General features: G+C 40.9%; 1 long non-coding RNA gene across 3 annotated transcripts in view; it reads right to left on the bottom strand.

Annotated features, from left to right (window-relative positions):
- Positions 1–12,500, bottom strand: part of LOC138197983 (uncharacterized) — a 51,306-nt gene that overhangs the window by 33,238 nt on the left and 5,568 nt on the right. For 2 of the 3 annotated variants that reach the window (XR_011178244.1, XR_011178243.1), the window contains exon 2: positions 1,488–1,559. The exons of the other annotated variant lie outside the window; for it this stretch is intronic. This is a non-coding gene — a long non-coding RNA (uncharacterized lncRNA). The remainder of the gene's footprint in view (positions 1–1,487; positions 1,560–12,500) is intronic. 3 annotated transcript variants of the gene reach the window in all.

Raw genomic sequence — 12,500 nt, forward strand, 5'->3', positions numbered from 1 at the left:
ACGTAGGTGGAGTCCAAGTATCAAGCCAACACAGGCCTTTATAATCGTGCTAGACTTATAGGTGTGGTGCCTTGTGTTCTATATTTAATTACAGATTTTTACAATGATAGCATGTTCGGTGAAATGTAATACAAGAGCGTTAGAACTATTGGTTTGACCTGGACGTTGCAGCCCATGAAGCCCTCCCTTTTAATTTCACCATATAAAGTTTCAGCAAGAAAAAAAAGCCTCATATGCTTCCTCCTCCGGGGTGCACATAATGTCACTCACAGAAAAGCAGACAGGAAAGATTTCTTTTCTTTTTTTTTCAGTCTGTCCTTTCCTCTATCTGTCTCTCATTTTCAGGCTTATCACTCTGTTCTGTCTCACTCTCCACTCCTTTAATCTGCACCCTATCTCTCTGAAAGGTGCACATTTCATTTATCTTGTATTTGACAAACAAAGGAGCCACAGCATGCCTTCTCACATTATTTAATTACATTAAAACAAGTAGAAATAGCCAACTCTCACTCTAGGGAAATTCCACCTGGAGATGACAGGGGCTGCAGGGTAGTGGGAGGGGTTGGGCGAGGGCGATGCAGCGAAGGAAGGAGGGTGATGAAAGTCGAGCTCCATCTCGCTTTGACAGATTGGTACAGACACGGGAAACTTTACACGCTGTTTATTTGACCATGCTTTCCGTATGCACGTATCATATTAAAAACCACAAGTGTCGGGAGAGGAGTCAGAAGAAAGGGCTCTTTCCTTCCCTCAACATTAGCTGAGCTGTTCAGGCTGATTTATGCAGCACAAAGGTCGCAGCGAGGAGAGAGAAATACACACTTGCATGTGTCACTCACTAACTCTGTCTTTCCCTCTACTGCCACTGGTTGATCTGCACTGACACATTGAAGCTGTCGTGTACACTCACACACACACACGCGCACAAACACACACACACAGACATGAACACACACTTTATGAAGCCACTCAAGTGCATCTGTCAGTTGTCGCTATAATCTTCAATCTGACACCTGGCGATCAGCAAACAATTACAAAGCCATCAAGCAAGCAAATCCTGCTGGTGTTGAAACAATGAAAACAAAAAAAAAAAAGGCCGCAAGGAGAAACTGTTGGCAGATTTTATGCTCTAAACAAGAAATGGTGAGCTTCTTCCAGAATACAAACTTGCAAAACTGATTATCAGGAAGAGGCATGTGCAACACGTTGCTCTTGGATACTAAATGTAGCCCACTTTTAGAATGCAATTCTCAAAAATGTAATACTTGTCAGCGGCATTAAACATCACAATACCTAAAAATGTGTTAAGCTACATCCACACATTAATATGTTTTCATTTTAAAATGCATAACAAACTACATTTGTGTCTAGCCTCCACACTACTTTGGCATCTTTGAACCCACAAAACGGATATCTTTGAAAATGCTGCTGACCACATTTTAGTTTGAAAACTCTGGGATTGTGGAAACAATGACACAGACACTCACATTCGCTTCCTGTTGGGATCTTATAAGTCACAACGTGTCCTTTTCTGAATCGTTACGCCCCAATTACGTGACCTGAAGAAAACAAACAAGATCAGTCTTAACTATCAGTGATTAATTCAACATGGGTTATGAATTACAGGCATTGATGACCTTGTTGCCCATGCTTCTGGCTTTTATGTCGATTGCAGCAAATGCCCTATGGAGTGACTGTTTTTGGGTGTCGTGCTCAGTGTAAGTGAATGATTATGTGTATTTAGGTGTTTTACAATGGACAGATATTATTTCTGAAATGTAAAATGATGCTGTGGACAGAGATCGGTTTAATTTTAAAACACTGTTTAAAAATGAAAATATAAGTGTGGACACAGCTTTATTGAGTTCTGATGAATCCGAGGCTCCTTTTGCTCTCACATTTGCAAAGCAGATGTCTCAATGAGAGCACACCAAGAAAATGTATCATTGCTCTCAACAAGACAAGGGACATAAAAAGTTAATAAAAGCTGAAATGTGTTGAGCATTAAACAGTTTTATTTTCCAGCGATGACAATGCATGGGTTCCTGTATACTGATAATCCAACACACAGGACATTAGGTTGTGCAGTACTTGCATTAAAAATGCTGGGCTCAGTCCAGGATGATTAGTTAAGAAAAGTGAAGCCCACCCATGTTTGCTATAAAATCCCTGGCTGTCCAATCACATATAGATCAGACTATTTATGAGACTACCTGTAAAGACCAGAGGCAAAGACTCAGCCATGTGTTTTACTGCTCTGTTTGAATAATCAGGTACAAGTAAAACAAACAGCTACAGAAGGGATGTTTAGCAAAGAGCTCAGGATCCAACTCGGGGTAATAAGTGTTCATTAGTTTTAATAGCCTGGCTCCCGGACCAAATGAAATGAAGACCAGGAGACCACATCCAGCTAATGTAAATAAACCAAAAATCTCCTCTACTGTCTGTCTTGAAAAATCTCTCGCACTTTCTTAAACTGCTTGCATAAGAGTACAGCTGGAACTGGAAGATTACGCTGTCCTGACTGAAAAGTACAGTTTGTGTTCTGGTGTAATTATGAACGAAAATAAGCTTGGGCACCATGTGCATCTTGAAAAAAGGAGGAAAAGCATGTTACAGTAACAGAAAATGTAACAAAATTAACAAGTACAGGATGCAGATAACTTCAAACACTCCTAAACAGGATCTGGCTCTTTATCCCTTTTGTTTGTAAGACTATATTAAAACTAAAATGTGAGGAACCCAAGTCAAGGGTTGTTTAACATTCAATAAAACTTTAGAAAAACATATCTCCACAGACAAACTGGTTAAGTTTGAAGCCTGGGTTAGTCCGTGAAGCAGATGCTGGTGGCACATCTTGATTCCACCTGAGCTCAGAGAAAGGTGGTGAGGCTGGCCCAGTGGTCCAGATGGCCCCCCAACACAGGCCTGAACATAAACATGGCTTGGGTCTGGTTGAGGAGAGAGAGACCCTGTTTATTTATGAACATGTCTGGGTCTGGGACACAATTATAGAAAGATAGATAGAGGAGATGAGGGACAAAGGAAAAGGTGGAGGAGCGGTGCGTCCAAACTTGTGGAGGGCTTCCAGTATGGTCAGAGTGTGATCTGGCCCACCTACACAGGAGCTGAATATATGTGTGTGTCTACGTGCAAGTGTGTGTGCGCAAGGTTTAAAGTACCGCTCTTTCTTTATCTACAGATTCAGTCCAATGTGCAAACTATAAAGTAAAATTTCTTTTTTTTTTTATTTTTTTTAAACTGGGGGGGGGGGGGGGGGGGAAGCAACATCTCGCTCATTTGAGGAACTAATTGAAGTCTCCGTGACGTCAAACGTGCTAAAAACAAGCCCATCTAGCCAGAAGTATTGGCTGCCAGGCGGCAAAAGTAGAGTGAGGGTGTGAGGCCGGGGAATTCAAAGAATTTTCCCGTGTGCTTACCGGTAAAAACCAAGCCCACAGTAGGTTTATGAAAGTATGGCTGAGGGAGGCCCTTTTCATCTCCGCTGCACTCTCCTCAACTATATCGGTTCAATCTAGATTTTTACAATAGGGCTTTACAGCTTAATAGCCTGGCTACAGAAACCCAGACATCGTAAGGTGTTTTTATGGCTCTTGTAGCTCCTTTATGACATGGCCAAATGTCATTGCTTTACTGTACATTAAACAGGTAGGTAGTTTTGCAGAAGAGGAGCTAGACAGTTATGTTTGTTTCATAATCGCTGCAGAATGCTTGATATCGTGGTGAGCACGAAGAAGCCTCGATGAGCAACACATTTCCTCAGAAACATGAACTGGCAGTTCATGTTTTTTATGTTGCTTTTCACAAAAAAAACCCTGAATATTAAAACCACGTTTGTAAGGAAATACAAATCTGTGTAGACTTGTTTCTCATGTCAAACATGTTTTTGAGATGTAAAAGTGATGTTGCACAAAGTAACATGAGGTACACATAGGTGCTACAAAAGCTGTGTATTGGTGACATTAACAGTTATCGGTCATTTCACTGTGACAGGCGTGTGAACGTTCTCTGCTCATCTCACTTCAGCATTGTTAAAACATTGCATTGGGCAATAAAATGTGATTAGCACTGTGGCGTGATACAGCATGCACTCACTCACTCACTCACTCACTCACTCACTCGTTCCCTCACTCACTCACTCACTCACTCACTCACTTACTCGCTCAACCTGAAATATAAACATTACACAATTACACAATCACACCAAACATATGAGCGGCTTCAGCTAATTAAGACCACGCTGCTTTTTAATGCCTGTTTATATCGGACTCCTAAATGAATGCTGCCCCTGGAGCTCCCTCCAAAACAGCTCAGTCAAGAAGTGGTGAACGTGGGGTGGGGTGGGGGGGGGTGATAGGAAAAGTAGGTTGGAAATTACAGTAGGAGTGGCAAATGATTATGCCCTGCAGTGCCCCGCACCAAAGGTTTTACCAGTAAAAAACATGGAAAAAGAAAAGGTCATGTTTGAATCTTAGGAACTGTTGATCGGAAAAGCGGTTCAGCTCTCGGAAGGTGTTTATATTACCTTCACAAACCTGTATTTCGGTGATTGAAGAACTCTACACAAAAGCAACTTGAGTAAGCAAGATATTTTTGGCATAAAGTCTATCAAACGTACTGGGCTGGTCCAATTTCTTTGATCTCCATGATTCAGTGAACGAGTGAACTTGAGTGAGTGAGTGAGTGAGTGAGTGAGAGGGAACTTTAATGCCTCTCAATCAGTACCATGTGGGGCTTTATTGGTGTGCTGCTGCCATTCTTGTTGCCTTGGCGGGCATGAAGGACACAGAGACCCAGGGGGCAGAGGGACTGGCCATCGCTCACTCACATCGTTAAAGTCGATAAGCTGGCAGCTGGCAGGAGGAAAGCTCGCCATCTGTAACCACCAGGTCCCCGACCACCTCACTCACTTTTTCCAAAATGTTTTCGCAATCTGCCTCTCCTCCCCGTTTCGACCGGACCCGGCCCACTAGAGCTCAGGCCAGTTGGTCTGTTGCATGGCGCCACAGTTCTGGGAGGGCTAGAAAAGTCCAGTCTCACCTAGGTGACCTTTGACCTGTCATCGAGGCCACCGGGCTCTCTGTCAAGCCTCTGAGTAACAGTAAACATTAAGACCATTGACTTTGACATCAATACTTCCACATACCTCCCTGACTTTACTAGACACACAAGAGTAGATGAATTAAAACAGTATAGAAATGTCACAGTTGTAATTATATTTGGAGGTGGATTACCTGTTTTCATATACACACATTGTGGCACACAGGGTTTGGATTTCAAGTTGCAGCTTGTACGGACTTGGGGATTAACTGAGAAGGTGCGTAGGCAAGTGTGTGTATGTGTGTGTGTGTGTGTGTGTGTGTGCGTGCGTGCGTGCGTGTGTGTGTGTGTGTGTGTGTGTGTGTGTGTGTGTGTGTGTGTGTGTGTGTGTGTGTGTGTGTGTGTCAGAGTGTGCATGTGTGACAGAGAGAGGGAAAGACTGATGTCTGGAAGAGACTGGCAGAGTTTACAGTGTAGTGCTGGCTTTGTAAACGAACGGAGTAACACACACAAACATGTGTACCCACCTCACACAAACTCCTCTCCTTACACCACGCTGAAAACCAAGCTCACGACGGCCATGCATCACCGCTAACGTGCTCCTCGTGTGTGTGTGTGTGTGTGTGTGTGTGTGCGTGCGTGCGTGCGTGCGTGCGTGCGTGTGTGTGTGTGTGTGTGTGTATAGGTCGGCGTCTGCGTGCACATGTGTCTACTCCAACTACAGCTACAAGTCGAGCACCAGACTCTCTCTCTGCAGCTGTTTACGTCCCAACACACGTGCACCACATTTAGGCTGCTGCTGGTTGAGAGCCGCAGCACCCATTAGGAGTAGCAGCGGAATGGCAAGAAGTAGGCTTTCCCCTGGTTTTTAATTGGAGTATTGCCGGTGTTACCCACGGAGGCCTCGTGTTTCTGTGGAGGTGACCCGGTTGAAAGAGGAAAAAGCGTACTACGTACACTAAGAAAGGCCTGTAAAGGAGCTGCTGCTGCTAACAACACCCTGTTAAGATCTACTACGGGGGAGCAAAGACACAGAGCAATAATAAATAGTTACAGGGAAAGGCTCTCCATGTAATGCTTTATTGCCCAGCTGCAAAATGTACTTAATGCAATGCAAAAGTCAGATGAAGCATTCTGAGGTTAAAAATGAGAAAAAAAAGACGCGAATGAACAAATGTTTTCCTCAAGCCTCGCCTGTCTACAAAGTACAGAAAGACAGTGAACTCCAGCGTTAATGATTAACTTAAACAGTAGACGGAGGTTTACCTGAGCTATTGACCAGACAGATGACTTCAAACTAACCACAGACTTCCTCCTCTGTATCTTGAGCTCTACCTTACTCACTCACTCTGGCCACTCTGCCATTCCTGAACATATTGTCTGCAATAAACAGCTCGGAGCAAAACGTGGATCTCTTCCATGAAGGCAAATGAGCTTTTACAGTACCTGCCTGGCTGTTCTGAACACGCCTGGTCAGGTTCTCAGCTCAGCCAACCTGCGGTAGCTGTTACGAAAAGCCGCTGAAGGATTCCAATGATCGATTATCATAAAGAGATGAGTAATTTTGGAGGCCTGAGAAGAGATGGCAAAGATAAGCAGCTGGGAGCAGTGTTGCAACCGTTCACTTCTATTGTGGATTAGCTATTGTCTAACTAAAAGGAATGACTTTTGAAGCAGGTGCTAATGACAACAAGCTCTCCACAAAACCATGAAAGAAAACTGTGGGCAGTGCAAGCTTGCACTTTCACTATAAATAAACGGAAATAAAAGGGGAAAAAAAGAAAAGGAGCCGATAGCTGTGGCTAACAGCTCTGACAAACCCACAGATTGAAAATATATTTTGGCTTTGGTAAGAAAGCAAACAGGATCCGAGAAGAGGGATCCGGAGGAACTTCTTATGGAATATTACTAAGGTTATGCAGAAGGCTATGCATGCCTCTTTGTGCGCTCAACTTCATAGTACAGTTCTTCCAGGAGGCTGACGTCCCCCGAGGAACACATTTAAAGGAGGAATCTAATTAGCTGTAGATTATGGACAACCTGACATACACTTGTGCAGTGCAAGAGGTGCAGCTATGCATACATACATAAGTGCATACACATACACTGCGCTCATACACAAATGAACTATACCAGTGAATGCCTTACTGCACATGTGCACACATGAAGTACAGCATGGATGCTTGGACTTTATATCAAACACACTGCATGTGCGCAAAGTTACACAACGATTCACTTATGATTCCAACTTTTTCCCATGACACTCTTAACCATAATCTCCAACTGGCAAAAACCTGAATAACTACATACTCTTCAATCTGATTTGTTGAAAGTGAATTGGTCAACATTCAACAATGTGGTGTACACGCTGAGAGGAAACGAAAGGCCGGGCCTTCAAAAATGAGCAACGCAGCTCTTATGAGGAGATGTATTTGCAATGGGAAACTTTTGTTTTTGTCAGTTTTGTAAATTCAACGACACACAATTTAAATGTGTGAACCACCACTGTGACCTGGACATGATTTGTTAAACATATACCTGAAATGGTTCAGTGAGACAAAATTAGAGGACACTGGTGGGAACTGAAATGTTACTGAAGTGGCATTGTACTCGTGCTATTGCTGTCACCCAATAATATACCGCCCCACCCGTTATTTAACCATGTCACCCGTATCTCTCTTTCATTCATTCTGAGTTCTGCAATGTCTGAAGTTCACAGAGATGGAGTGATGCCAACAGAGCTGAAGGACTGAAGTGAGTTCTTAGTGCTTGCTCTATCTGCATCACGAGTAAAAAAAAAAACACCCAACCAATTAGCCCTTCTCTTTTTTCTTGCAGTCAGACAATGAAAAATCCAAAATTACATCCCAGATTTCGCTGAAATTATTCAGATTATTCAGACTTTTTTTTGAGCAATCATCATAAAATGCTGCACAATTGACTCTCCTGGATCAACAGCATTTCAAGCTGTAAGGGTGGGAAAGGGTCAGGAGAGACAGATGTACAAAGTGAACAGTTGGTTTTATTGAAGTTCACTCTGGTTTTATCAGCGTCGGTACACACAGAGGCATACGGTCACTTTGATCTTCAAAGGGAGATGAGCTAGAATGAGGGGCAATAAGAAGATAATAATGCCAATCTACATCCATTACTCCATAGATCACAGGGTTACTGCGACATGCAAAGTAGAGTCTACTTTCCAGAGGTGTAGCCATCGTTCATGTGACCACATTGCCATCTAGTGGTCAAAAATAAGACTATAGCCTTTTGAACACTTAGGGCCTGATTTACTAAGATCTCAAATAAAGGGTACTAAATTGCGTGTTTTTTTCCAAAAGTTTGCACATTTATTTTGCACCCGTTTTGCGGGTGATTTACTAAGAGTATTTGCGCCACTGATATCAGGTGCAAATCGCTGTATTCAAATGAGGGGTTTGCATGTGTTAAAGTGATTCCAGGCGTTCAGCAAAAGGAAAAGGAAATCTGATCCCACTGAAATTAAGAAATATAAAAATAACAAGAACAAAACGCTCTATAGGAGATTATCAGCAAGGAAGTTAATGCCGTGGGAAAAAGAAAAAGGCGGGAAAAAAAAACGGCTTAATAATGAAACGTCGGCAATAAAACAGGAGGGACGGTGAGATGCTTCTAACAAACACTGAGTAGCTGGTCCAGCTCTTTCTGTGATGGACAGGTGAATTAGTCTCACTCAGTGCCTCGCGAGTGCTCGGGAACCTTATGTACCTGTGAATTCTGCGGGACACATTCAGGACCTGGGACAGCACACCCGAATAACGGGACTGGGTGGGATATCCCAGCAGCGATACGGTGGAATGACCCAGAGGCAGGAAAGTGCTGAGTCGTAAAACTTTTTTTTTTTTTTTAATTGCTGGTATTACGTGGCTCCTCCTTGTTGTGGGTTGTAAATCACCATTCAGGTTTGTTTGTTTTTTTGCCTCTGACATCTCATAAATGTTTAAACGGGTATTATTCTAGTATAGCATATTATTTGCTTTCCTGCGTCTCCTTCTCACCAAACTAATAAGAGCAGCCGTCTCTGCAGATTTGCGCACCTGATTAATATTAATATGTGCCTTTCTTTCATACTAAAATGCACACGCAATCACTTCTCCTATTTCTACTTTCAGGTTTAGTTAATATCATTGCGGGTGCTAAATTGCTCTATTTGCATTTCCCCTCCCAGTATTTTGCACGTTCGAGTAGAAACGCCCAATATTACATATGCATTCAGGCAAACACGCGAAGTGGACAACGTGTGTTAAATTGCACATTTGAAAGACGTAATCCTCACTGCACGTCGTTAGTAGATCAGCTTGGACATTTTTTTGCGGGTGATGTGAAGTTTGCACGTGATTTTACACACTCAATCCTTTAGTAAATCAGGCCCCAAGTGCGTTGTGTCTGCATTGCATGTACCTGAAATGGCAACTTAACTGTAACTTTAAAAGTCAAACATATTGACAAAAAGTCTATCAAGAAAACTGTATAGAGAAGATGCATCCAGAATTTTTTTTTTCTGTATTCGATTTTAAAAATATCTACGGCTTTTAAACAGTGACAATCTAAAGGCATGAACAAACCCTAATCAGAATATTTGTAAATACCCTGGTGAATGTCAAAAACAGGAAAATCACAAAAATTAAGCTTTATGTAGTGGATACATCAAGAAAAAAAATTAAGCTCTGCTGCAATATGCAGTCAAGAAAAGGGCAGAAAAGGCAGACAGGAAAATCAGCTTTGCACATAACTGCCATAATTTAGACTTTATCCACTGTGACACTTGTGAAATTGAATCCCACTGAGAAAAATAGCATGTATATATGTTAAATATAAGTAACAGTACTTGACAAACTGGCCTCTGTGAAAAACAAAAGGGACCTTCAAGCATGTCTCTGTGGGAAAGAATCCAACTATGACCTCTAGTGGTGAGCTGAGGAAAGTGCTACGCAACCAAAGGAAACAAAACAAAAACTATTTTCAGGATATTGTATGAATTAATCTACGTAAAAATACAATACCCAGCAGTAAAGATATAAGTTTGTATTTTTTTTTTTTAACTCATTTTAACCTTCTGGTGATGTTTCTTACTTATGTCTTACTGTCTTACTTTCTTATTTAATTATCATTATTGGAAATGCATTTAATAGATTTGTTAATCTGATACATTCTTTTCCTCCTTTAGCAGTACGGAGGATGCTGAGGAACAAAAGCCTAAAGTACTAGACTGTTTATACTGTGTAGCATATACAAAGGATAGGGAAAAAAAACATTTCAAGGATGCACTTAAGAAGTTAAGATAAACATTGATAACGTACATTTAATGTGGCCTAAATATGTAACTTAGTGTACACTGTTTTGTGACATCCTTACAATGGTGTGAGAAGTTGTGCATATTATACAGTGCTATTCCGATTAGTCTAATTATTGGTGTTTAGTAAGGGTTTATAAAGACAGTAGTGAAAGAAACATTACGATTTTTTTTTACTTAACTAAAAATACCAATACAGCAATGAAAAAATACTCAACTGAAAGTAAACGTCCTGCATGAAAAATTTCTACTTAAGTATTCGCTGTAAAGTATTAAAGCAAAAATACTAGTTTGGTCCTTCTGACTGATATATTGTCATATTTGATATCATTATAGTATTAACAGTGAAGCATCAGTGTGTAAGCAGCATTTTACTGTTGGAGCTGATGCTGACTACACACTGATTTTTGTGAAACATCGGAAGCCAAAAAGGTTAATATGCAACACTGTGTTGTATTTTAAAAGCTTGTTTTATACGGCTTGTGTCAAATCTTCATGTTAAAAGTAAGCTGTCAAAAAAACATTGTAAATATTAAGTATGGAGCAGAAATGTGGAGTCGAAAGTACAATATTTTTCCCTGAAATGTAGTGGAGTGGAAGTAGCACCGGCTGAAAATACTCAAGTAAAGTACAAGTACCACAACATTTGACTTATGTCCAGTACTTGAGTAAAGGTACATAGTTACTTTACACCATTGTATATAGAGGATAGCAACAACTTGTAAACTACACTTTTTTTATTTATAATTTTTTTGAAATGCAATAGATATATTGAAATATAAAAGTGGTTAAATATACAGCTTTTATAAGAATGATTACATTCTGTTTTGGTTAAAAAAAAAAAAATCTGTTGTTTATTCATTCATGGATTTTTTATTTATTTATTTATGTATTTTATTATTTATTCCACCGGGACAACACAATGTAAATTCTGTTTAAAAATAGAATTTTGATTATAATCTCATTGACTTTTTGTCATATTTTCTATTTAGCCTACTAAAGCAAATTTTACTCATTTTTTTCTATACTTTTTACAATGGAAAACGAAATCTAAGGATGACTGGCAGTCTTCACAGTCACATTGTTATTGCAGTACACACAAATAGCCGATTGAAAAAAAAAATCCTCCATGTCCTTCTTAAAGTTTTAAATTAGCACCACACATCTTAAGTGGCCAAAAGAGGACATGCAGAGCGGTGAACAATTGTCAAGTTGTTGCATATATTCTCCACAAGGGTGCAGCAGAGTCTAAGAAATGCATAAGGAAAACTCCAAAAATCAACGACAGCCTTTATCACAGCTGTGACTTTTCAACGGCATTATTTCATCCAGAAAAAAAATGCTGTTATCATATATACAATGATATAAAGTCCAACGAGAAGCAGCCCACAGACAAGCATGAGTGTCTTTCTCTATTTCACAGCCTGATGCCGTGTGATGACGGCCTGAGTTTGACACAGCTTCCCTTCATTTGAACTCTTATTTCTTTGGCGCTGTGACTTATTCGCTCGTCTGTGCCTTTGGTCAGGGACACTGGCAGCCAGCTCTTCCACTTCCACAGCATGTCTGTCAGTAGCTTGACAGCAAAGTACACAGACCCCCCCAGAAAGCCAGATTATCCAACCTTCAGCAACCGATGTGACATGATCATTTGTGTGTACCCTCTAAATGTCAGGACACTTAAAGGTATTCAGCAATCAACCTTAATTGCACTTTTTATGTGGAAAGGTTTGTGACTGGGCCACATTCAATCTCCTTTAAACAAACCAAATAAAAACAGACATGCACTAAAAGCTGTCAGAGTCACACAGCTCTCCTGCACAAGCTCAGGATTTAACGCACACATAAACAGTCGTCTGAGGAGCCTGGTGGTCTGCTGTGTCCCAGGGAGGTCACACAGGAAATTTCACGCTCCTCTTCACACTGAAAATGTCTCCTTTATCCTCCTCACTGAGAGCTAAATAAAAGGGAAGAGGACTGAAAGAGTGAACTTGGTTTAAAAAAAAAAAAAAAAAAGAGAAAGAGAACAACTCCTGAATGAGTATGGCTTACTTATGTAGGTGTGACCAGTGAGGCTGCCATGGACACCCACACCCAGTAAAGTAAAGGC

The sequence above is a fragment of the Embiotoca jacksoni genome, unplaced genomic scaffold (assembly GCF_022577435.1).
Source record: "Embiotoca jacksoni isolate LCO1_2020_lvr unplaced genomic scaffold, fEmbJac1.0.p SCAF_15, whole genome shotgun sequence".
Classification (NCBI taxonomy): domain Eukaryota; kingdom Metazoa; phylum Chordata; class Actinopteri; family Embiotocidae; genus Embiotoca; species Embiotoca jacksoni.